Source organism: Ambystoma mexicanum, chromosome 9 (assembly GCF_040938575.1).
Source record: "Ambystoma mexicanum isolate Mex_15411 chromosome 9, UKY_AmexF1_1, whole genome shotgun sequence".
NCBI lineage: Eukaryota > Metazoa > Chordata > Amphibia > Caudata > Ambystomatidae > Ambystoma > Ambystoma mexicanum.
Window position 1 is genome coordinate 40157875 of NC_090931.1, and position 23665 is coordinate 40181539.

Sequence of the window (23665 nt, forward strand, 5' to 3'; positions counted from 1 at the left end):
GCCAGCAGGCCCCCAACCATGTCCCACTCATGTCCCCCTGCACCCCCACCCCCCAGCACTGTGGGGCACCTGCCAGCAGGCCCCCATCCATGTCCCACTCATGTCCCCCTGCACCCCCACCCCCCAGCACTGTGGGGCACCTGCCAGCAGGCCCCCAACCATGTCCCACTCATGCCCCCCTGCACCCCCACCCCCAGCACGGTGGGGCACCTGCCAGCAGGCCCCCAACCATGTCCCACTCATGTCCCCCTGCACCCCCACCCCCCAGCACTGTGGGGCACCTGCCAGCAGGCCCCCAACCATGTCCCACTCATGTCCCCCTGCACCCCCACCCCCCAGCACTTTGGGGCACCTGCCAGCAGTCCCCCAACCATGTCCCACTCATGTCCCCCTGCACCCCCACCCCCCAGCACTGTGGGGCACCTGCCAGCAGGCCCCCAACCATGTCCCTCTCATGTCCCCCTGCACCCCCACCCCGCAGCACTGTGGGGCACCTGCCAGCAGGCCCCCAACCATGTCCCACTCATGTCCCCCTGCACCCCCACCCCCCAGCACTGTGGGGCACCTGCCAGCAGGCCCCCAACCATGTCCCCTTGCACCCCCACCCCCCAGCAGGCCCACACTCATGTCCCCCTGCCCCCAGGTCCTGACGAAACGCAATCATGGCAGTAATGGCCAGCATACCCAGCACAAACACCCAGCCAAGGATTGCATCCACCCACATAGTAGATGCAATTACATGATACAACCCCAATGGCAAGTATGTAAATGAACACATGTCCGTCACACACACATACACAATGGGTGCAAGTGAATGTGAAAACCCATATCATGACATGCATGAAACCAATGAGAAAATACCACAAATGTAAGTAATAAATATATGTATTAAAGATGAAAATGAAGTAAAGAAATAAAACACACAACAATGGGGATGACAAAACAAATGGTCCATGTCCGAGAACTAATAGAAAAAATCAAAAAACAAAGGAATCCAAAAACTAATGTAGTCCAAAGAAAAATAATGGGGGGAGAAAATAAGGAAAAACCATTGCCACATGGTGAACACAAATATAAATCCAACAGCTGTTTTCCAAACACCAAACTATGTACAAGAATATCCCAGGGTCCATGAGCCCAACACCATAAATGAAACCTACTACTACTAACTAATGAAAAAAATATATACAGAAAAGTGGCCATTGTCCGAGCGGTCCAAAAAAAACTTAAAAAATAAAGGAAACCTAACACTAACTAACTAAAGAACTATATACAATGGCAGCGGGCAAGTCCTGCGGCTCACTCTGTGATGTTGCCGGCCAGGGCATCATCGAACTCCATGTCGATGTCCCGGAGGCGGGACTCTGTCCTGGCCCCGAGGTCTCGCAGGGACAACCCCGTGTCCACCTCAAACTCCCTGCGAGCTTCCTCGAGGCACTCAGCCCGCCTCAACGCCCGACGCATGGAGAACTCCGCCCTGACCATGGTGAGCCGCTCCTCTTCCGCCCGCTGCCGCTCCGCACCTATCCGCTGGACCAACTGCTCCCACACGGAAGACACTGCCATCCCAGGGTTCTCCTGCCCTCCGGCCGATGCCTGCCCCTCTGATCTTGATGGCCCCGAGCCATGATGCCTCCCACGTCGAGCCTGCTGCTGCCTCCGACGCCACTGCCTCTGCCAGCACGACGGCATCCAGGCTGATGGAATCCACCGATGCCGTCGTGCACGTGCCCTGCCAGATGATGCCGGCACATCCTCCATCTGCAGGGGGACAGTTGCTGGTGTGTCCACCCCTGCTGGACCTTCGACTCCCGACTGTGGCAGGGATGGGGTCCCCACCGAGCTGGCTGCGTTGGTCGGGGCAGGTCCACAGGGGGCCCTGGTGGCATCTTGGCCAGAAGACGGCATGGAGCACGACTGGCGCATAGCCCCCACAGAGGAGGAGAGGGTCGCCAGAAGGCCACACACATGTAGGAAACCCCCGACCATGGCGGCTCCCAAATGGTTCACGTACGCACGGTGCTCTTCGTGATGATGTGCATGCTCCTCCCGGGAAGCATGCACCTCATCACGAATGCCAGCCGTGCGCAACGCGACACCAATCAGGACCCTCTCCACACGGCCAGGGGTCCCCTCGTCCGCAGGTAGAGGAGTGTCAGATGACATGGACATCTCCCCTACCTGCGGACGGGCCTGGGATGGGGCATCCCTGCTGGTGCATGGTGGTGCAGTCACAGTGTCAGGGACAGTGACATGCACAGGCACCTCCACGGCGACCTGTGCTGCCTCCTGCCCCTGGCCCTGGACTGCACCACTTGCACCAGCGGGGATGCCCCCACCAGGCCCCATGTGTGGCTCAGTCGCGGCCTCCTCCCCCTCTGTGGAAACCACCAACCTGGATGTCTCCACGCCGTCTTCCGCCGGTGCAAGCCCCTGTGGGGGCTCACCCACCCCTTCCGCTGCAGCCGTGGCGGCATCCCCGCCGCTCTGCTCCACAGCGCCTTCTCCGCCCTCTTCTTCACTTGCCACTGTGTAGAGGGAGACATAGAACACAAGCATCAGGGTACTGTACAATGGTCCCCTAGACAGGAAGCAACAGCAGATGAGTGGCACTGTCATACATCACTTCCATCATGTCCCTCCACAACACATGGGTCAGTGCAGGCAAAACACATACAGTAACAGGCATGGCGCAGGCCATGGACATTGGCATACATGACCAAGGGACTCATGATTCATACAATGTTGGTTTCAAACTCACATGCATCATGGGTCTTTCCATCACATGCACACACCTCACCGTAGTTCCATCCATCTGGCCTCGTGCACCACAGACGCAGTGGATACAAGGATGACTAGGCTGCATCAGTGAATCTGAACATTGTCACAGACATGTGTCATGCATCCATGGCGGTTACAAGTCACAGACACGCAGGTCAGACACACACACATGGACACCATACGTGTACATGGGACCAGCACCCATCCCTCACCCCCACCCATGTCCAGGAACAGAGACTGCCATGCTTCCATGTGTCCATTCCGCACAGAGCCCCCCATGTTGCAATAGAACACATCACTGTACTCACATGCCTGACCATGATGTCCCTGCACACACACATACGTACATGGCCTATGTCACACATACAGGCAGGTATCAGACAACCAGCACACTGCAACATGCCCTGTCTCACACAGCAATGCTTGGCCACTTACCGGCCAACTCCAGATGGGTCTGCCTCCAAAGGATCTGGGCGTGGAGCGCTGGGTCTACGCGTTCCAGGACCCTCATCTGGATGTCACTCAGGCGTGCCCGGCCCCCCTCCGCGAGGCGCCGGGCCTTATTGAGGGTCCTGGACCTCAAGTCCTCCCAGCGCTTCTTGATGTGCTTGATGTCGCGGGTTGCCACCCCCTCCGCGTTGATGGCAACCACTACATCGTCCCAGATCCTCTCCCGTCCTTCCTTGTTGGCGCGTGGTCTTCCGAAGAGGGCATCATAATGCCCCAGGACATGCTCCACCAGGACACCAACTTCCTTCTCACTGAAGCTGGTGGCCCTCTGCCTCTCTGGCTGGGGGTCGCCACTGGTCTCAGATGGTGCTTGCCCCGACATGGCGACCCCCGAGGCAGGCGTGGGTGGGCAACTGGGTCCTGGGGCTGGGCTGTGGAGCGATGGTATCCCAGTCGGGAGTCTACTGTTCCAGCAGGGGTGGACACAGCAACTGGACCCCTGCAGATGGCTGATGTGCAGGCACCAAATGGCAGGGCACGGTGGCAGCAGGCAGGCAGGCAGGCAGGCAGGCAGCAGCAGATGGCACGTGGGAGGCTGCTCGGGGCACTGGGGGGCATTGATTCGGCCTTCTGGGCAGGAGCGTGGTCTTCCGTGTGTATTCGCGTGGCCAGCTTGATACGGAGTGATTTGGCACGTGAAAAATCTGCACGTCAGCGTGTAATTCGAGGAAAGGCCCTTAGCGCGTAAGCGCGTCTGCACGCATACGCATTTTCATTGGACCAAAGGCCCTCAGCGCATGAGCGCGTCTGTGACGTGACGTGCGAGGGTGTATCCCTCATTGCACGTGACGACAGAACACACGTGGATTTCAACCAATCGCGTGTGAAAGTTCACGGCACCCCGGAACACACGTACCCAAGCTAATCGCGTGTAGAATTTCTCGCGCACCCCTGTAATACACGTACCCAGCCCAATCGCGTGTGGAACAACCCGCGCACCCGGAAACACACGTACCCAGGCTAATCGCGTGTGGAACTACCCGCGCACCCGGAAACACACGTACCCAGGCTAATCGCGTGTAGAATTTCTCGCGCACCCCTGTAATACACGTACCCAGCCCAATCGCGTGTAGATTTTCTCGCGCACCCCTGTAATACACGTACCCAGCCCAATCGCGTGTACGCTCGCTCCCCTCCAATCACACGCGATGACACCCGAATACGGGAAACACGTGCACGGCAAAAGACGTGCACAGGCGTCAACGAGTCCGCCCACACGGAGGCGTCCTGCGGACAGCATAAAAGTGCGCGCAAACAACAAACGCGTATATACAGTGACGATGAATGCCCCATTTGTTGCTGCACTGATCGTGGGACACCGCAGGAGGAGGAGAATAGCCAGGGCACGCATTTTTGCACCACTGACAAGCCTTTTTGGGATGCCTGACGACCAGGTCTACGACAGGTATAGGTTTCCACCCCATATCATCCTAGACCTGGTCAGGGAGTGGGAAGATGACCTCACATCCCCCACCCTTTGCTCCCAAGCATTGAGCCCCTTGGAGAAGCTGCTCAATGTCTTGCATTTTTTGGCCACTGGGTCGTTTCAGCGGACCACTGCCATAGTGGGGGGGGTCTCACAGGCCACGCAGTCACGCTGCCTACACCAGGTACTGGCAATCATGACAGCGCACCCCTCAGTCCGCAGGCACATATACATGCCCAAAACACCCGCAGAAAGGCAGGCCGTTGTCCTGGATTTTTACAGGGTGGCACACTTCCCCAAAGTGCTCGGTGCCATAGATTGCACCCATGTGGCCCTACGTCCACCTAGGGCCACTGAGCACATCTACTGAAACCGCAAGCACTGGCATTCCATCAATGTACAGGTGGTATGCGATGCAAAGGGAATCATCACCTCTGTCTATGCAAACTACCCTGGCTCCACCCATGACAGTTTCATATACAGAATGTCCGCCCTGAGCCGGGCCCTGGAAGCTGGGCAGCATGGCGACACATGGCTCCTAGGTCAGTACAAATGCCCTTGCACATGCATGCAAGTCACACACAGACAAATATCCCAACCCTAATAATCTCAATTATTATCACCTCCCCAGGGGACAGTGCCTACCCTCTGACCAAACACATGATGACGCCAATCCGGAACCCCACCACACCACCCCAGGTAAGATACAACACCGCCCATATTGCAATCAGGGGCATAGTGGAGCGCACATTCGGAGTGCTCAAGTCACGTTTCCGCTCCCTTGACCGCTCTGGTGGGCAACTACTCTATGCACCACCAGTAGTGTGCAGGATCATTGTGGCAGCATGTGTCCTGCACAATGTTGCAACACGGCAGGGCGTCCCGGTGGACATGGTGGTGCCCCCACATCCCCAACCACAGGCACAGGCGCTGCCCATGGGAGGGGACAGGGCACGTGGCGAGGAAGCCCGGACCCAGCTTGTGGCCACATTTTTCACCTAAACTCCCACCCCTGCGGAGTGCACACAGGCCTGGCACATACCAGGTGACAATCGATGATGACAAAGTGACAGTCAACTGTCACAACCCTACCACCCTGAGATAGTTGCCATGGAAGTGCCACATCGTCTGCATCCCTAGCTACTTAAACACAAGCTATCCTGTGCAACCAAAATGCACACATATGACATGTGACATGACATGGGCCATACACAAGTATTCCAAGGCGCAATGAGGCGGGGGGGGGGGACAAGGGAACACAGAGAACGGTACTACTAGGCCAGGTGTCATTGAGATTGTGCAAGTGCAGGGGTAGGGGGAAGGGAAAAGTGCAAGGGGAAGGGTGGGGGGGAGTCCAGTACAGGGGAAGTAGGCCAAAAAAATAATACATAGGTCGCCTGGTGGCAACTGCAAAGGTAAGTGCAGACAAGTGCTGGGAAGGGAAGGCTGTAGGGATAGAGAGACAGTACTGCAGTGCAGGGGTTGCCAGGGTGGCAGTGCAAGTGGACAGTGGCTGGGCCAGGGACCGAGGTTGGTGAGAGTGTCCCAGTAGCAGCTCCTGTGCAGTTCCAGTGAAGAATTCTGCAAGGGAGAGGCAGAGAGTAAGCAGAAGCAAAGAGGAAGGTCTTGAGGTGCTTCCAGAACTGGAGATGGTTCCCCTCAAGTTCAAGTCAGGCAGGAAGTCTGTTCCAGGGGGAGGGCCCTGCTGCGGAGAGAAACCTACCCCCAGCTAGTTGCTCTGAGAAGCGGATGACCTGGACATGCAAGGTGTGCATCACACACACCTGCAAAACAGGCCATGGCCATCACTGTCATGTCAGTCAAACCCTCCCAAACATCAACATGACATGGCAAGCAATACCCATACACCGACGCAGTAACGATAAGGTACACATTGCCATGTCCTACATGTACAGTGGCATCGGACAATGATGCCTGAACCGGAATCAGATGAAATGACAGACCAACAAAATGTCCCACCCAAAATAAGTTGTTTCCAAATGCATTGCAACAGTCGTAGACGTAACATCACAATGAATGCCTGTCTATATGCACATTATGCATTGCAAAATCAACACTGCAGCTCATGTGTGCAGTGTCCCACTCCTGCATCACACTGCTCAGCGCACAGCACAGTGAACAGCCATTGCGTGTGATGCACACCCTGAGCATCACATCTAAGTGACAGACTACATCAAACATCAAATTAGGCATGTACTGGAACCATAATCGGTCACAGAACATGTGCTGCCGGGACACAGTGGGCACCAAAAGGCAAACAGTGTACACGTGGATATGCAAGGGTGGGAGTACATGGAGTGCATCCGAGTGCAAGTGTGTGGTTCTGCAGGGACATACACTCCACATATGCATGTGCACTCAAGTGACCATCAGTGTTCCCTACACATCACATGTGAACATCCACCATGTGTACACCCCAGCATGTCAAACCACAACTATCCCCTCGCACCTGAAAGGAAAACACAACACATGAACAGGCATTGATCAGCAGAACACAACATGTACATAGGACAACAACGTTACAATGTCAGAGTTCCCATCACACTGCAGGGCAATGCAACTATCAACAACAACCCCCCCTCCCGCGCAAATGACCATGACCCACTGAACAACTGCACCTGGGTCATGGAGCCTCCAACCCTCATTTCCACCTGGCCACAGGATCACCTTTACCCTTCGTGTCCATCTCCCACCTTGTGTGTAAAAAGATGCCTGAACCCTCAGAATCCACACTCATTTCCAAAATCACAAAATCCAAGGTATGAAAACGAACCCAAACACCCTCCAGTAGATGACTTGACGTAGCAGTACCTCACAAACACCAAGTACTACCACAATGATGCAACAACCAAGGTAGCACAGCAGAACAATGTCACGACAGGATGTGAGACATGTGTGGTACATGACATAGGATGATGCACCATGAATGGATGTGTACTGTTACAGGTCCCCTGTACAGGTGCGGGAGTCTCATGAAACAACCACCCACACCATGTCCCGGGTGCCTGCAAGGTCAAACTCACACAGGCCCCTGAGATCATGGTGGGGAATGAGGTTCAGGGATATGCAGTCGGGACAGGTGTAGACACACTGGATGACTGGAATGAGTGGCAGGTGAGGGGAGGAGGAATGACACATGAAACTAGGGAATGCACGAAAATGTACAACCTGCATGAACACATACACAATCCAAACAAACTTGGACATCATTGTCATGGCCTTCTGTAGTCCAGGCTCAGGAGTGGTACGAACCAACCACCCCCTCTAGGGTTTTGGCGCCTGCAAGTTCGGGGCTTACACAGGCATCCGCAACCCCAGTGGGGAAAGAGGGTCAGGGAACGTTGCTTGGATAGGCACGGGAAGCAGGAACACCGGGTAGAGGGCACAGGTTTCATAATTGCATAGGATCACGGGTGATTAGGGAAAAAAACATACCAAATCGGACCACACATACATCCATGCATCAGTACACTCCACAGCAAGCCTATGCAGGGCAGTTTGTAAGGAAAACAACAAGACACTTAGCTCTGGTTTTGAGTGCTGGCCTCCTGCCTGCGCACTCTCAGGGCCGGTTACAGGAGCACTGCAATGCTGCAAAGAGAGACACAGTCAACAACCTGTATGTGCCAATTACACTAAAACACAACACAGAACATGCCCCATAGCAACAAACTACTCTACAAACAGACAATCAGTGCTCGATGCTTCGTAACCATATATTACATCACCCCTGTGACGGGTCATGCACAGTCAATGCAGTAAGTCAGGCGCTAGTGGGTGCATGGCAAATGGAACACCAATGTGTCACAATTCACACAACATGCAATGTTCCCTGGGTAAGCAGACAGACCCATATGGAAAGCCATGACTACAGAGCAAGTTGCGTACCACCATGACCAAAACAAAGTTGGCAGTGCATTTATCATGAAGTACGTGGAATAGACATGCACTGCACCCAAGTATGTCCCTTGCTGTATGTCCCTGTGAGCTGCCCCTTTCCATGTCTCGGAAGGCTACATGGTTGATACAAGTGCCTCAATGAACCTTGTTGTACCGCAGGGTATGTGCCACTGCCCCTGCATGTGTCCCAGACAACCCTACTATCAACAGCCATCAGTCCACAAACACATCTGAGCTGCATTGTGTGCTTCAACACCAATATTCGTCTAAGCTCACCCTCAGTGCTGTGACTAAGCCCCCATGTGCAAGTCGCCTGGTGCAAGCTTTGCTGTGTCGTGGCCCCCCTGTGCTGCTCACCTTGCCTGGAGTTCCTTGGAACATGTCAGCAGTTCTAGGATGTGGGTCTGCAATCACTGTGGCTCTGCTCGTGCACACATGTGCATGTGGGCACCAACAAACGGGTCAGGAATTCCGTCGTCCAATGGGCCATGTCTGCTGGCAAAGGTGCTCTGGTGCCTCATCCCCCTGCAGAAAGTGCATGAAACAAATGATTAATGCATCAAAGTGATCTGTGTGTGTCTCATCAGGCATCTCATTACTTGACCATGTCAGAGAGTCACATCACAAATCACACCATCAGCCCGTCTTTGACTTCCAAAGTGTGGAACACTATCTACAGCATGAATTGCAACAGGCACGTGTACAGGAAAGATATGAGACATAATACACAATGCATAGCAATCAATGTCCACATTAATCATGACACACCCCATCTAGCAAAAGCTGAACAGTGGACAATTACACCTAAATCATCCCCACTAGGGGTGTCAACACAAGTCACAAAGCACCAGACATGCCACAGATATGACAGTCCAAAGCCCTTGTGTAAAATTCTGTAACACCGAACCATCCTTGCGAGCCCATGGATAAGGGAGGCAGGAGTGGCATATGTGAGTCAAGGAACCCAAGCAGCAAACACATACACAAGACAACCATGAAGGGCCCAGCTGGAACAGACAGTGGATGCCTTCAAAAACCACAAGGCACCGCACTGTCACATGAAAGCACAATAGACTACAAATTTTAAACTAACTCAACTATTAACTAATTACACTAACTATGGAAAACCTACATTACCTATTTAAACTAACTATCAAACAGAAACTTAACTAACTAAACTAAAAGAAAAATCAAAAATGGCCACATACGACCCGGGGGGGAGGGGAGGCACCCAGGAGGGGGGAGGTACAGGGTGCTGCTCAACATCCACATGCGATGATGCTGAGCCAAAAAAAAATACCTCCATGGGCTCAACGCCTGCACAGCACGACCTATGTGGGAGATAGTTGGTCGTCCGAGTCTGGCTCATCCTGGAAAGGAGGACGTGGCACAGTAGCCTGGCCACGCCTAGCCGCAGCTTGCCCCTTGTCGGCAGCAAGTCTGCCGGACAGGTGAGCCTGGTTCTGTGTGGCGATGTTACATAGGTCTGCATGCAGAACCTCACGTGATACACGTGCTTCCTCTTGCAAGGTAGCACGTGTAACACGGAGTTCCTCCTGCAAGGCCTGGCTGGACAACCACTGCACCTCCCGGCAAGCCTGTAGCTCAGCCGAGATGGTGCGCTCAAGCTGTGCAAACCTCTCCTCTGCCTGCTGCCTCTGGGACATCATAAGGACACCCAGAGTGGATCTGAGGGAGGCATCCATGTGTGCCTCTGCGTGAGCAGCAATTGCTTGACGCAGAGACGACATTTCAGCCTGGCGTGCCCTGTCTGAGGCCGCCATGCCCAGCCTGAGCGAGCGGGCCATGGACCGTGCCGCCTGCTGCTGGAGAAGCACCTGCCTAGCAGGGGGGAGCACAGATCGGGCCACACGCTCCATGCTGTCAGCGATGTTCTCCATTGCTGCCCCCTGCCGTTCGGAATTGGCAGTCATGTCTTGCTCCCACTCAGTATACAGCGGTTGCGCGCGGCGACCGCGTTGCCGGGCTTGACCCCTGCGGGACCCAAGGACCGGGGGTCCTCGCTGTGTTGGCACCGCCTGCGGCTGCACGACTACATGCCCCCGTCGATGTGATGTCCCAGGCACATCAGTGACTGGTGTGGAGGGTGACCCTGCGTCCCGATCCACCACGGGCGGAGGAACCAAGACTGTCTGATCCCTCAGTGCAGGTGTCGCAGACAGAGGAGTGTCCACATCAGAATCACTCACCCCTGACACATGGACTTGATGCTCATCCAACTCAACCTGGACGTCAGAGTCGTCATCAAGGCTGGACTCATAGGCAGGCAGAGACAGGATGGACTGCAGCACTTGGGTGTTTTCGTGGCCTACCACCCCACGACCCCCACTAGTGCCGGGTTGATGTGGTCTTACCAACCCTGTGTCTGGCATGACAACACCATCCTCTGCATCCATTGCGTCATCACCTGAAAAATAGAGAGGAAAAGGTCACTACACATGTCAGAAGCACACAACACACACACACACACCGACAGCAAAGGCATCCGGCAGACATGTGACACACAACATATGACCTGGCATGCATGCTGGGTCTACTTTGAATAGCTACTGTGATCAGACCTGTTGAAAGGTGGCAGTTTGCATCGAAGTGGGTCTATGCAATGCTGAAAATGTGTACGCCACTCACTACCTACATGTACAAGCACTCCATGGTGTGTGCCAGGAAATGTGAAGGCAGTGCAATGTCAAATTCAGACATCACGTGCATTGTGTATTCAATGTGTACCATGTCTAGCAGCCAAGCACCCCTCCACCCCAGTACCAAAGCAGGGATGCCTAGCATGGTATCAAAAGGCTGCCCATACACCTGTGTATTGACAAGCAGTGTTGACTGGCATCAACAGCTTAATGTAATTCAAATTACAACACTGCAAATGATGCTGGGCCAGTGGGCAGGACACATGATGGAAGATCCGGAGGCCGGCCACGTGTGAAGAAGACACGACAAGAGTTGGACAGAGTCATTGGCCATTGAACAGGCTGAGGCCTGTGAGCCACACAGATTGTCAGAGCCTAAACATGTGTGCAACGCAGGACTGAGCCACAGTTGACATGGGGAGGCCGATAATATGGCAGGCAATGTATGTAACCAAGGACTCATATTACAGTGATCATCCAGTCAAGGATACATAGGGGCATGCGTGCAATGCACATGGAGCATGAATGGGCACTCATGTCCCTGCGGGACATCTGACCCATGCACAGTACAAGTGGGATACCCTGCATCGAGTACTAAGGATGTACCACACGGCATATGTCTGGCAGTTTCTAAGCTGGAAGTTAGCATCTACACAGGACACATGAACAAGAAACTACACATTGGCAAGAATGTAGCAGACCAGTGCAAAGGTGGAACTGGGGTGCAGAGTGGTGGAGGAGGGGCAAGGGAGCATGCCCACATGGAGTCCCGCATGCAGGCAGAGGAGACATGCATGACGGTAGCATTGCATTACTTACACATCAGAACCATGTACACGTCACATGTAGCAGCAATCATGCACAACACATCCCACAAGTGAAACACACACGTCCTCAACAACTACGCATCAACACTCACTGGACTGGGCATCAAAGTCCAGCATCTCTCCCACACCTTCGACCAATTCTGGTGGTATGAACTCCGCAACGAGAGCCTCATGCGGAGTGAGTTCTTCCTCCTCTGGTGCAGGCCCACCGCCAATCACCAGAGTCAAGTTGTAATTTGAGGCACGCTTAGCCTTAGTGCTGCGCTTGATGTCATTCCAGCGCTTTTTGCACTCCTGCGCCGTGCGCACCTCATGGCCGAATGAACTGACATGTTCCGCAACATGCTTCCAGTGGGTGTCACGTTGGGCAGCCGTAGTCTGACTATTGGCACCCACTAGCATGTCACGACTGTGTCCCCGCACGTAGTCCACAAGGAAGTCCAGTTCCTGCTTACAGAAAGGCTTCTTCCTCGACGTGCAGGAGGTCGTGGCTGTGTGTGGGGTCCCAGCCTGTGCTGCAGGTGCAACCTTCCTCCTCTTGGACTGTGGCGCAGACCCTGGCTGGCTAATGCCGCCCTGACCAGTATGGCCAGTGGGTTCGGTGGATTGAGCCGAGGGAGTGGCAGGTGGAGGGATGACCAAAGGCCTGACTTGTGTCAGTGGCAGCTGGTGCCCACTAATGGACCCTGCGCAGCAACATCAGCTGTGGCAGGGTCATTGACCGCAACGGTCCTGGTTGGCAGACTCACAACCGGGGTGCTGTTGGGTGCATCTGCCCCTGCACTTGCCAACACCCGGCTGTTCGTGGCAGCAGATGACATGACTGCCCCAGGGACACGTGTCTTGGTCTGAGCAGCCCGGCGTGCCCCTATGGTTTCCCCCCTGGCCTGTTGGAGATCTACCAAGGGCTCTTCAAGTGCCAACGCAGCCTGCGCTGGCAGACCCTGAGCCTGGGTGGCGGTGTCCACAGCTGCACCTGCAGCTACCGCTGCCCTTGGGCCCGTGGCAGTCGATGGAACGGACTGCCGGGTCATACGGGTGCCAGTGCCAGATGCAGGAGCTGCATCCCCCGGAACCACAGGGGGTGGTGGCATGGCTGCACCAACACATGGCACAACATTGTGCTCAAGTGGCGCACTCCTGCCTCTTCCCCCTCTGTGGCTGCCCTGGACACCCTGGAGTCCCCCTACTCCCTGGTCACCACAGCCACGTCCCTGACCACGCCCGCCACGAGGAGTACGCCCAGCTGAGGCGCCCCTCACCTTTGGTGGCCTCCCAACCATGGCACAGATGTAATAGTGCTGGCACAGATGGAGTGGTGCCAATGGGAGGTGTACAGCACAATTGACCTGGGCAATTGGGGTGAAGGGGGTAGGAAGCAAGATGTTAACAGCCCCCCTGCACCTGCAAGGCTGTATGTGACCCCGGTGATGTGGTGACGGGTCACGCAACGCTCAGGCACCCCAAAACTGCAGTAAAACCGTGCACGCAACCCTGCAGCCTACGTGCGTGGATTTAACCTCCCGCAGTACGCGGTGGCACCCAGTAACACGAATAACGCGTACGCGTGGGACACGCAGGCTACGATGACATCGAAAATGGGTGCAATACACAGGGGCACCCGCAGTGGGAAAAGGAGCGTTTGCGACTCACCGTCTGACTAGCGCGATGCAGAAAAACATGCGTAGCCAATACCCCCGCCAAAAGAAGAGATACGTCCTTGAGAGCTGTGAAGTAGATGGCGCGCGAAACAACTGGAAGCAGCAACACACGTCGGTCTCCACGGAAGGCACGTACAGCGAACTGCTGGGCCCGCTCACCTTTAACCCGTGCTGAGGGAAACGCACATGCGGACGTGCAGTTTTTCACGCGCGATTACGCGCATTACATGTGGACGTGCAGTTTTCCACACGCGATTAGCCTGGGTACGTGTGTTTCCGGGTGCGCGGGTAGTTCCACACGCGATTAGCCTGGGTACGTGTGTTTCCGGGTGCGCGGGTTGTTCCACACGCGATTGGGCTGGGTACGTGTATTACAGGGGTGCGCGAGAAAATCTACACGCGATTGGGCTGGGTACGTGTATTACAGGGGTGCGCGAGAAATTCTACACGCGATTAGCCTGGGTACGTGTGTTTCCGGGTGCGCGGGTAGTTCCACACGCGATTAGCCTGGGTACGTGTGTTTCCGGGTGCGCGGGTTGTTCCACACGCGATTGGGCTGGGTACGTGTATTACAGGGGTGCGCGAGAAATTCTACACGCGATTAGCCTGGGTACGTGTGTTCCGGGGTGCCGTGAACTTTCACACGCGATTGGTTGAAATCCACGTGTGTTCTGTCGTCACGTGCAATGAGGGATACACCCTCGCACGTCACGTCACAGACGCGCTCACGCGCTGAGGGCCTTTGGTCCAATGAAAATGCGTATGCGTGCAGACGCGCTTACGCGCTAAGGGCCTTTCCTCGAATTACACGCTGACATGCAGATTTTTCACGTGCCAAATCACTCCGTATCAAGCTGGCCACGCGAATACACACGGAAGACCACGCTCCTGCCCAGAAGGCCGAATCACTGCCCCCCAGTGCCCCGAGCAGCCTCCCACGTGCCATCTGCTGCTGCCTGCCTGCCTGCCTGCTGCCACCGTGCCCTGCCATTTGGTGCCTGCACATCAGCCATCTGCAGGGGTCCAGTTGCTGTGTCCACCCCTGCTGGAACAGTAGACTCCCGACTGGGATACCATCGCTCCACAGCCCAGCCCCAGGACCCAGTTGCCCACCCACGCCTGCCTCGGGGGTCGCCATGTCGGGGCAAGCACCATCTGAGACCAGTGGCGACCCCCAGCCAGAGAGGCAGAGGGCCACCAGCTTCAGTGAGAAGGAAGTTGGTGTCCTGGTGGAGCATGTCCTGGGGCATTATGATGCCCTCTTCGGAAGACCACGCGCCAACAAGGAAGGACGGGAGAGGATCTGGGACGATGTAGTGGTTGCCATCAATGCGGAGGGGGTGGCAACCCACGACATCAAGCACATCAAGAAGCGCTGGGAGGACTTGAGGTCCAGGACCCTCAATAAGGCCCGGCGCCTCGCGGAGGGGGGCCGGGCACGCCTGAGTGACATCCAGATGAGGGTCCTGGAACGCGTAGACCCAGCGCTCCACGCCCAGATCCTTCGGAGGCAGACCCATCTGGAGTTGGCCGGTAAGTGGCCAAGCATTGCTGTGTGAGACAGGGCATGTTGCAGTGTGCTGGTTGTCTGATACCTGCCTGTATGTGTGACATAGGCCATGTACGTATGTGTGTGTGCAGGGACATCATGGTCAGGCATGTGAGTACAGTGATGTGTTCTATTGCAACATGGGGGGCTCTGTGCGGAATGGACACATGGAAGCATGGCAGTCTCTGTTCCTGGACATGGGTGGGGGTGAGGGATGGGTGCTGGTCCCATGTACACGTATGGTGTCCATGTGTGTGTGTCTGACCTGCGTGTCTGTGACTTGTAACCGCCATGGATGCATGACACATGTCTGTGACAATGTTCAGATTCACTGATGCAGCCTAGTCATCCTTGTATCCACTGCGTCTGTGGTACACGAGGCCAGATGGATGGAACTACGGTGAGGTGTGTGCATGTGATGGAAAGACCCATGATGCATGTGAGTTTGAAACCAACATTGTATGAATCATGAGTCCCTTGGTCATGTATGCCAATGTCCATGGCCTGCGCCATGCCTGTTACTGTATGTGTTTTGCCTGCACTGACCCATGTGTTGTGGAGGGACATGATGGAAGTGATGTATGACAGTGCCACTCATCTGCTGTTGCTTCCTGTCTAGGGGACCATTGTACAGTACCCTGATGCTTGTGTTCTATGTCTCCCTCTACACAGTGGCAAGTGAAGAAGAGGGCGGAGAAGGCGCTGTGGAGCAGAGCAGCGGGGATGCCGCCACGGCTGCAGCGGAAGGGGTGGGTGAGCCCCCACAGGGGCTTGCACCGGCAGAAGACGGCGTGGAGACATCCAGGTTGGTGGTTTCCACAGAGGGGGAGGAGGCCTCTACTGAGCCACACATGGGGCCTGGTGGGGGCATCCCCGCTGGTGCAAGTGGTGCAGTCCAGGGCCAGGGGCAGGAGGCAGCACAGGTCGCCGTGGAGGTGCCTGTGCATGTCACTGTCCCTGACACTGTGACTGCACCACCATGCACCAGCAGGGATGCCCCATCCCAGGCCCGTCCGCAGGTAGGGGAGATGTCCATGTCATCTGACACTCCTCTACCTGCGGACGAGGGGACCCCTGGCCATGTGGAGAGGGTCCTGATTGGTGTCGCGTTGCGCACGGCTGGCATTCGTGATGAGGTGCATGCTTCCCGGGAGGAGCATGCACATCATCACGAAGAGCACCGTGCGTACGTGAACCATTTGGGAGCCGCCATGGTCGGGGGTTTCCTACATGTGTGTGGCCTTCTGGCGACCCTCTCCTCCTCTGTGCGGGCTATGCGCCAGTCGTGCTCCATGCCGTCTTCCGGCCCAGATGCCACCAGGGCCCCCTGTGGACCTGCCCCGACCAACGCAGCCAGCTCGGTGGGGACCCCATCCCTGCCACAGTCGGGAGTCGAAGGTCCAGCAGGGGTGGACACACCAGCAACTGTCCCCCTGCAGATGGAGGATGTGCCGGCATCATCTGGCAGGGCACGTGCACGACGGCATCGGTGGATTCCATCAGCCTGGATGCCGTCGTGTTGGCAGAGGCAGTGGCGTCGGAGGCAGCAGCAGGCTCGACGTGGGAGGCATCATGGCTCGGGGCCATCAAGATCAGAGGGGCAGGCATCGGCCGGAGGGCAGGAGAACCCTGGGATGGCAGTGTCTTCCGTGTGGGAGCAGTTGGTCCAGCGGATAGGTGCGGAGCGGCAGCGGGCGGAAGAGGAGCGGCTCACCATGGTCAGGGCGGAGTTCTCCATGCGTCGGGCGTTGAGGCGGGCTGAGTGCCTCGAGGAAGCTCGCAGGGAGTTTGAGGTGGACACGGGGTTGTCCCTGCGAGACCTCGGGGCCAGGACAGAGTCCCGCCTCCGGGACATCGACATGGAGTTCGATGATGCCCTGGCCGGCAACATCACAGAGTGAGCCGCAGGACTTGCCCGCTGCCATTGCATATAGTTCTTTAGTTAGTTAGTGTTAGGTTTCCTTTATTTTTTAAGTTTTTTTTGGACCGCTCGGACAATGGCCACTTTTCTGTATATATTTTTTTCATTAGTTAGTAGTAGTAGGTTTCATTTATGGTGTTGGGCTCATGGACCCTGGGATATTCTTGTACATAGTTTGGTGTTTGGAAAACAGCTGTTGGATTTATATTTGTGTTCACCATGTGGCAATGGTTTTTCCTTATTTTCTCCCCCCATTATTTTTCTTTGGACTACATTAGTTTTTGGATTCCTTTGTTTTTTGATTTTTTCTATTAGTTCTCGGACATGGACCATTTGTTTTGTCATCCCCATTGTTGTGTGTTTTATTTCTTTACTTCATTTTCATCTTTAATACATATATTTATTACTTACATTTGTGGTATTTTCTCATTGGTTTCATGCCTGTCATGATATGGGTTTTGACATTCACTTGCACCCATTGTGTATGTGTGTGTGACGGACATGTGTTCATTTACATACTTGCCATTGGGGTTGTATCATGTAATTGCATCTACTATGTGGGTGGATGCAATCCTTGGCTGGGTGTTTGTGCTGGGTATGCTGGCCATTACTGCCATGATTGCGTTTTGTCAGGACCTGGGGGCAGGGGGACATGAGTGTGGGCCTGCTGGGGGGTGGGGGTGCAAGGGGACATGGTTGGGGGCCTGCTGGCAGGTGCCCCACAGTGCTGGGGGGTGGGGGTGCAGGGGGACATGGTTGGGGGCCTGCTGGCAGGTGCCCCACAGTGCTGGGGGGTGGGGGTGCAGGGGGACATGAGTGGGACATGGTTGGGGGCCTGCTGGCAGGTGCCCCACAGTGCTGGGGGGTGGGGGTGCAGGGGGACATGAGTGGGACATGGTTGGGGGCCTGCTGGCAGGTGCCCCACAGTGCTGGGGGGTGGGGGTGCAGGGGGACATGAGTGGGACATGGTTGGGGGCCTGCTGGCAGGTGCCCCACAGTGCTGGGGGGTGGGGGTGCAGGGGGACATGAGTGGGACATGGTTGGGGGCCTGCTGGCAGGTGCCCCACAGTGCTGGGGGGTGGGGGTGCAGGGGGACATGAGTGGGACATGGTTGGGGGCCTGCTGGCAGGTGCCCCACAGTGCTGGGGGGTGGGGGTGCAAGGGGACATGAGTGGGGGCCTGCTGGGGGGTGGGGGTGCAAGGGGACATGGTTGTGGGCCTGCTGGCAGGTGCCCTACAGTGCTGGGGGGTGGGGGTGCAAGGGGACATGAGTGGGGGCCTGCTGGGGGGTGGGGGTGCAAGGGGACAGGGTTGGGGGCCTGCTGGCAGGTGCCCCCACAGTGCTGGGGGCTGGGGGTGCAGGGGGACATGAGTGGGACATGGTTGGGGGCCTGCTGGCAGGTGCCCCACAGTGCTGGGGGGTGGGGGTGCAGGGGGACATGAGTGGGACATGGTTGGGGGCCTGCTGGCAGGTGCCCCACAGTGCTGGAGGGTGGGGGTGCAAGGGGACATGTGGCTTGGCTTGGGGGCATGCCCATGGTGGCTGGGCTGCCTGCGGGACATGACCAGGGGTGCAGGGTAGTCCCCTGTGGTGTGGGCTGCCTGCAGAGGTCGTGGAGGGGGTAGAGGGGAGACCTGGGAGGACCCACACTGGCAATTCACCTCTTCAACTTCCCGCACACCCACGTAATACACTGTCCCACTCGCACAGGCCCAATCGCGTGTAGGATTTCTCGCGCACCCCTGTAATACACGTACCCAGGCCAATCGAGTGTAGAATTTCTCGCGCACCCCCGGAATACACGTACCCAGCCCATTCGCGTGTAGATTTTCTCGCGCACCCCTGTAATACACGTACCCAGGCCAAACGCGTGTAGCATTTCTCGCGCACCCCTGAAATCCACGTACCCAGCCCAATCGCGTGTACATTTTCTCGCGCACCCCTGTAATAGACGTACCCAGGCCAATCGCGTGTAGCATTTCTCGCGCACCCCTGAAATCCACGTACCCAGACCAATCGCGTGTAGATTTTCTCGCGCACCCCTGTAATACACGTACCCAGGCCAATCGCGTGTAGAATTTCTCGCGCACCCCTGAAATCCACGTACCCCGCTCAATCGCGTATTTGACTTCCCGCGCGCCACTTTTTTGATGCGCTGGGACTCTACCGCCTGCCTTCGTGTGGCGGCCGTGTTTCAGCTTGTGCGTGTCTTTGGCTGTGCGTGGCTTTGCCCTATTCGATTCCATGAATACGTGTGGTTCGAGTGCGTGTGGGCGTTCCGTCTGCTTCCCTGCAGTACATCCCCAGTTACGCCCTTATTTTCGCGTGTTGTTCCCCATTCCGCGCGTTACGCCCCATGTCCCGCCCACTTTCTGGTGTGTGCTGAGGTTGTGCGCTTTCACTGTGCGTGTCGCGCACGCCTTTCGCGATGTTGCAGTGACTTGTGCGCCATGCATGGGTTTGGCGCACATCCCGCGGTGAACACGCGCAGGGACTTCCATGAATCGCACGCGTGCGCGTGCGCCTGTTTTTTTCCGCTTGCGCATGCTTGCGCATGCTTGCGCGAAGATTTTCGGCGCACGTTTGTTCCATGAATCGGCCCCTTGGTGTTTTCAGTTGAAGGATTATTATAGCTTGAGATGGGTGTACTGTTTGTATTATAATGCTCTCTTACAAGTTAACATGTTGGCAAGCCTTTGGAAGTGGGAATATTTCTAAGTTAGACATGACAGCACGTGGTGGCCTTTGGTTATTGTCAGGTTTTGTATTGCAGTACGTGCAAACTATTGAGGAGTCAATTATTTTCTATGTATTTTCTGCTGTTAGATATACAGCTAATTGGAACCATTGGGGTCTCCTCATTGTCCTTTATTTTGTAGGCCATATCTACTATTTTTGTTCTTTTCTTATAAAAAGTACGGCGTCAACAGACACATACTTGGTCTGGTATTTCAGCAGATGGGTTTTCAAACTTAGCTAGTTCTTTCTTGTATGTGCTTGTTAGGGGGTTGGTGTCATGAACTGCCGTTTGCGTCCCTTCTGGACTTCGTGGTCCCTGACCAATAGGGGACTGAATTCAGTAGTCCTCTCAACATGGCCGCTGAATGCGGAACGCTGTTTGCCAGTCTCTGCGTTACACGCTCTACGTTCTACAAAGCAGACACGCCCCTGCAGCTCTGCGCATCTCAATGCTACCGCTTGCAGTAGTCGGACATGTGTTGCCGGAGCTCGTTCAGCGCTTACCTTTGATTCCTAGTTCCCGGTTCCCTAAATTCCTGTTCTTCCTTCCTTCCCCTTATCCTTACCTTTGCATATCCTGGATTTCTATTGCATTCGGGTCTCCGAGTGCGAACCTCGTTCTTTCCTGGTCTCTGAAATCTGAACGTATCCTGGAGTTGGGTTACAAACCACACACTGGAATCCGAGGACCCACGCACGCGGTTATATAAATCCCGAACTGTGCGAAAGAAGACATCTCCGAAGATCACGAGTAAACAATACAGACAGGTGAGAAGGGGAGAGACTTGTGACAGATTGAGATGCCAACAAATTGATACAGTTACTGAAATGGAGGCCGCAGTTCAAGACCTCATGCGAGGCATGCAGGAGTTAACAACAGAAGTCCAAAATCTTAAGGCTGAGAATGCTGCGTTGAAACAGCTGGTCTTGTCACGTGGCACCGCAACCAAAGAAAGCATGTTATTGGGAGGAGTAGTGGATAAATATGATGGTTCTTCGAAGACCCTTCATGCCTTCCTCGATTCATGTTTAGTGCACTTCACCTTTAAGTCCTACTACTTCTCCACTCCCAGAGCAAAGGTGGGGTTTATAATCTCACACCTCACTGGTAATGCCTTGACCTGGGCAACTCCCTTAGTTAATTCGGGTGACGCCCTCCTGGATGATTATGATAGCTTCGTGCAGGCACTAAAAGCCATGTTTGATCGGCCAGAGCAAGTTTACAGTGCTCAAGAACGCTTACTAGAATTTCAACAAGGATCCCAGGATATGCTACCTATGTGGCCCGCTTTAAACAACTCGCCAAGGAAGCAGACTGGTCTCCAGAGGCCAGCTTCATCCTCTTTCAAAGAGGATTGAATGAAGAGATAAAGGACGAGCTAGCCAGGGTAGCTCGCCAAAGTTCCTTCCAGGCTCTCATGGATCTTTCCTTGCAAATTGACTTTCGTATCCAGGAAAGAAAGGCGGAGAAGAAGAAATTTAAGTCAACCTTCCAAAAGGCCACTACTGACCATCCTTCTAGACCTGAGCCTACGGCTTCTCCGACCACGGACCCAGAACCCATGCAACTTGGGGCATTCCGCGGACCCATACCCCCGCAAGAGAGGATGCGACGGATTCACACTGGTCTGTGCATGTATTGTGCCTCTGATAAACATCTTGTGAGAGAGTGTCCTATTGCTCCTCCACAGCGTTCAGGAAATGCCAGCTCCCGATCCTAGATGGAGCACAGTTTCGGGAGAGAGATGTTTGCTCCATATCTTTTCCATCCTTGAACTCTCCTGGACAAAACAACCTTGTGATTCTGCAGGCCTTTCCATCGCCTTCCAAGAAAGAATCTTATCCCATTTTGGCATTAGTGGATTGCGGGGCCATGGGGATATTCATAGATCATGATTGGGTCATTACTCATAATATTCCATATGAAACTCGAGAGATCATGCAACCTGTAGAGGCTATTGATGGGAGGCCCCTCTCTTCAGGACCCATAACCCTTCAAACTAAAGAGATCCTGCTTTCTATAAACCACCATCAAGAGAGAACCAAATTCGACATCATAAAATCTGCCCATTACCCATTGGTTCTAGGCATGCCCTGGTTATAGAAGCATAACCCCTACATCAACTGGGCAGCAGGATCCTTGTTTCTTGGTTCCGAACATTGTATGTCACACTGTTTATCCCTAGACTCCTTGTCAAGATCCTCTGAAGACTCGCAAGCAAACCAGCAAGGTCCACTCACTGTCTCTAATATCATCCAGATTCCCAGGGCCTATCAGGCTTATACAGATGTATTTTCGAACGCCATAGTTCCAGCCCTTCCCCCTCACAGACCTGAGGACTGCGCCATCGATACTGAACCCTCAGCGGTGATTCCTTTTGGGAGGATGTTCATTCTATCAGAACCTGAGAAAAGAGCCCTCCGAGAATATCTGGGTACTAACTTGGAAAATGGTGCCATACAGCCATCCAAGTCCATTGCGGGAGCCTCGTTGTTTTTCGTTCCCAAGAAAGATACCAAGGAGTTTAGGCCCGGTCTAGATTACAGTGGCCTTAATCAATGCACCCTCAAGGACCGCTACCCGCTGCCCCTCTTCTCGGATATCTTGGAAGCAGTAAGAGGAGTTGTAATGTTCACAAAATTAGATCTTAGAGGTGCCTACCATCTTGTCCATATAAAGGAAGGTGATGAATGGAAAACAGCCTTTGGAACACCCTTTGGTCATTTTGAATACTTGGTTATGCCCTTCGGACTTGCCAATGCCCCAGCGGTCTTCCAACGTTTTATGGACCGGGTGTTCTCTGATATGCTGTTCCTCTTCGTCATTGTATATCTGGACGACATACTGATATACTCTAAGGACCATCTGAAGCATGAAGAGCATGTAAAGGCAGTCATACAGCGTCTACGTGAACATAAACTCCTGGCTAAACCCGAGAAATGCCTTTTCCATGTATCTACTGTTCACTATCTTGGATTCGTCCTTAGCCCAAAAGGAATTGGAATGGACCCCTCGAAAGTAGATTCCATTCTATCATTCTATCTAGATTCCGACCAAATAAATTGGCTCCCAGGTATTACGGCCCTTTTTCCATAAAGGAAGTCATTAATGCAGTGTTCTTTCGACTCTGACTACCAGAATCTTGGAAAAGGATCCACCTAGTCTTTCACACTTCTCTGTTGAAACCGTACGTCCAGTCCTCTCGAACTGCTCCAAGATCTACCCCCCTGATTGTCAATGATCAGTTAGAATATGAAGTTTCCAGAATATGTGTCTCTAGGTACAGACGTGGTCAGCTACAGTATCTGGTCGAGTGGAAAGGGTACCCTTCCAGTGAACGCACCTGGGAACCCGTCTCAAACATGAATGCCCCCAGGCTGCTTCGAAGATACAACCTTATACATCCGGGCAAACCTAGAGGAGCTGGGTTTCAGAGGAGGCATGCTGTCATGAACCGCCATTTGCGTCCCTTCTGGACTTCGTGGTCCCTGACCCATAGGGGACTGAATTCAGTAGTCCTCCCAACATGGCCGCTGAACGCGGAACGCTGTTTGCCAGTCTCTGCGTTACACGCTCTACGTTCTACAAAGCAGACACGCCCCCGCGGCTCTGCGCGTCTCAACGCTACCACTTGCAGTAGTCAGACGTGTGTTGCCGGAGCTCGTTCA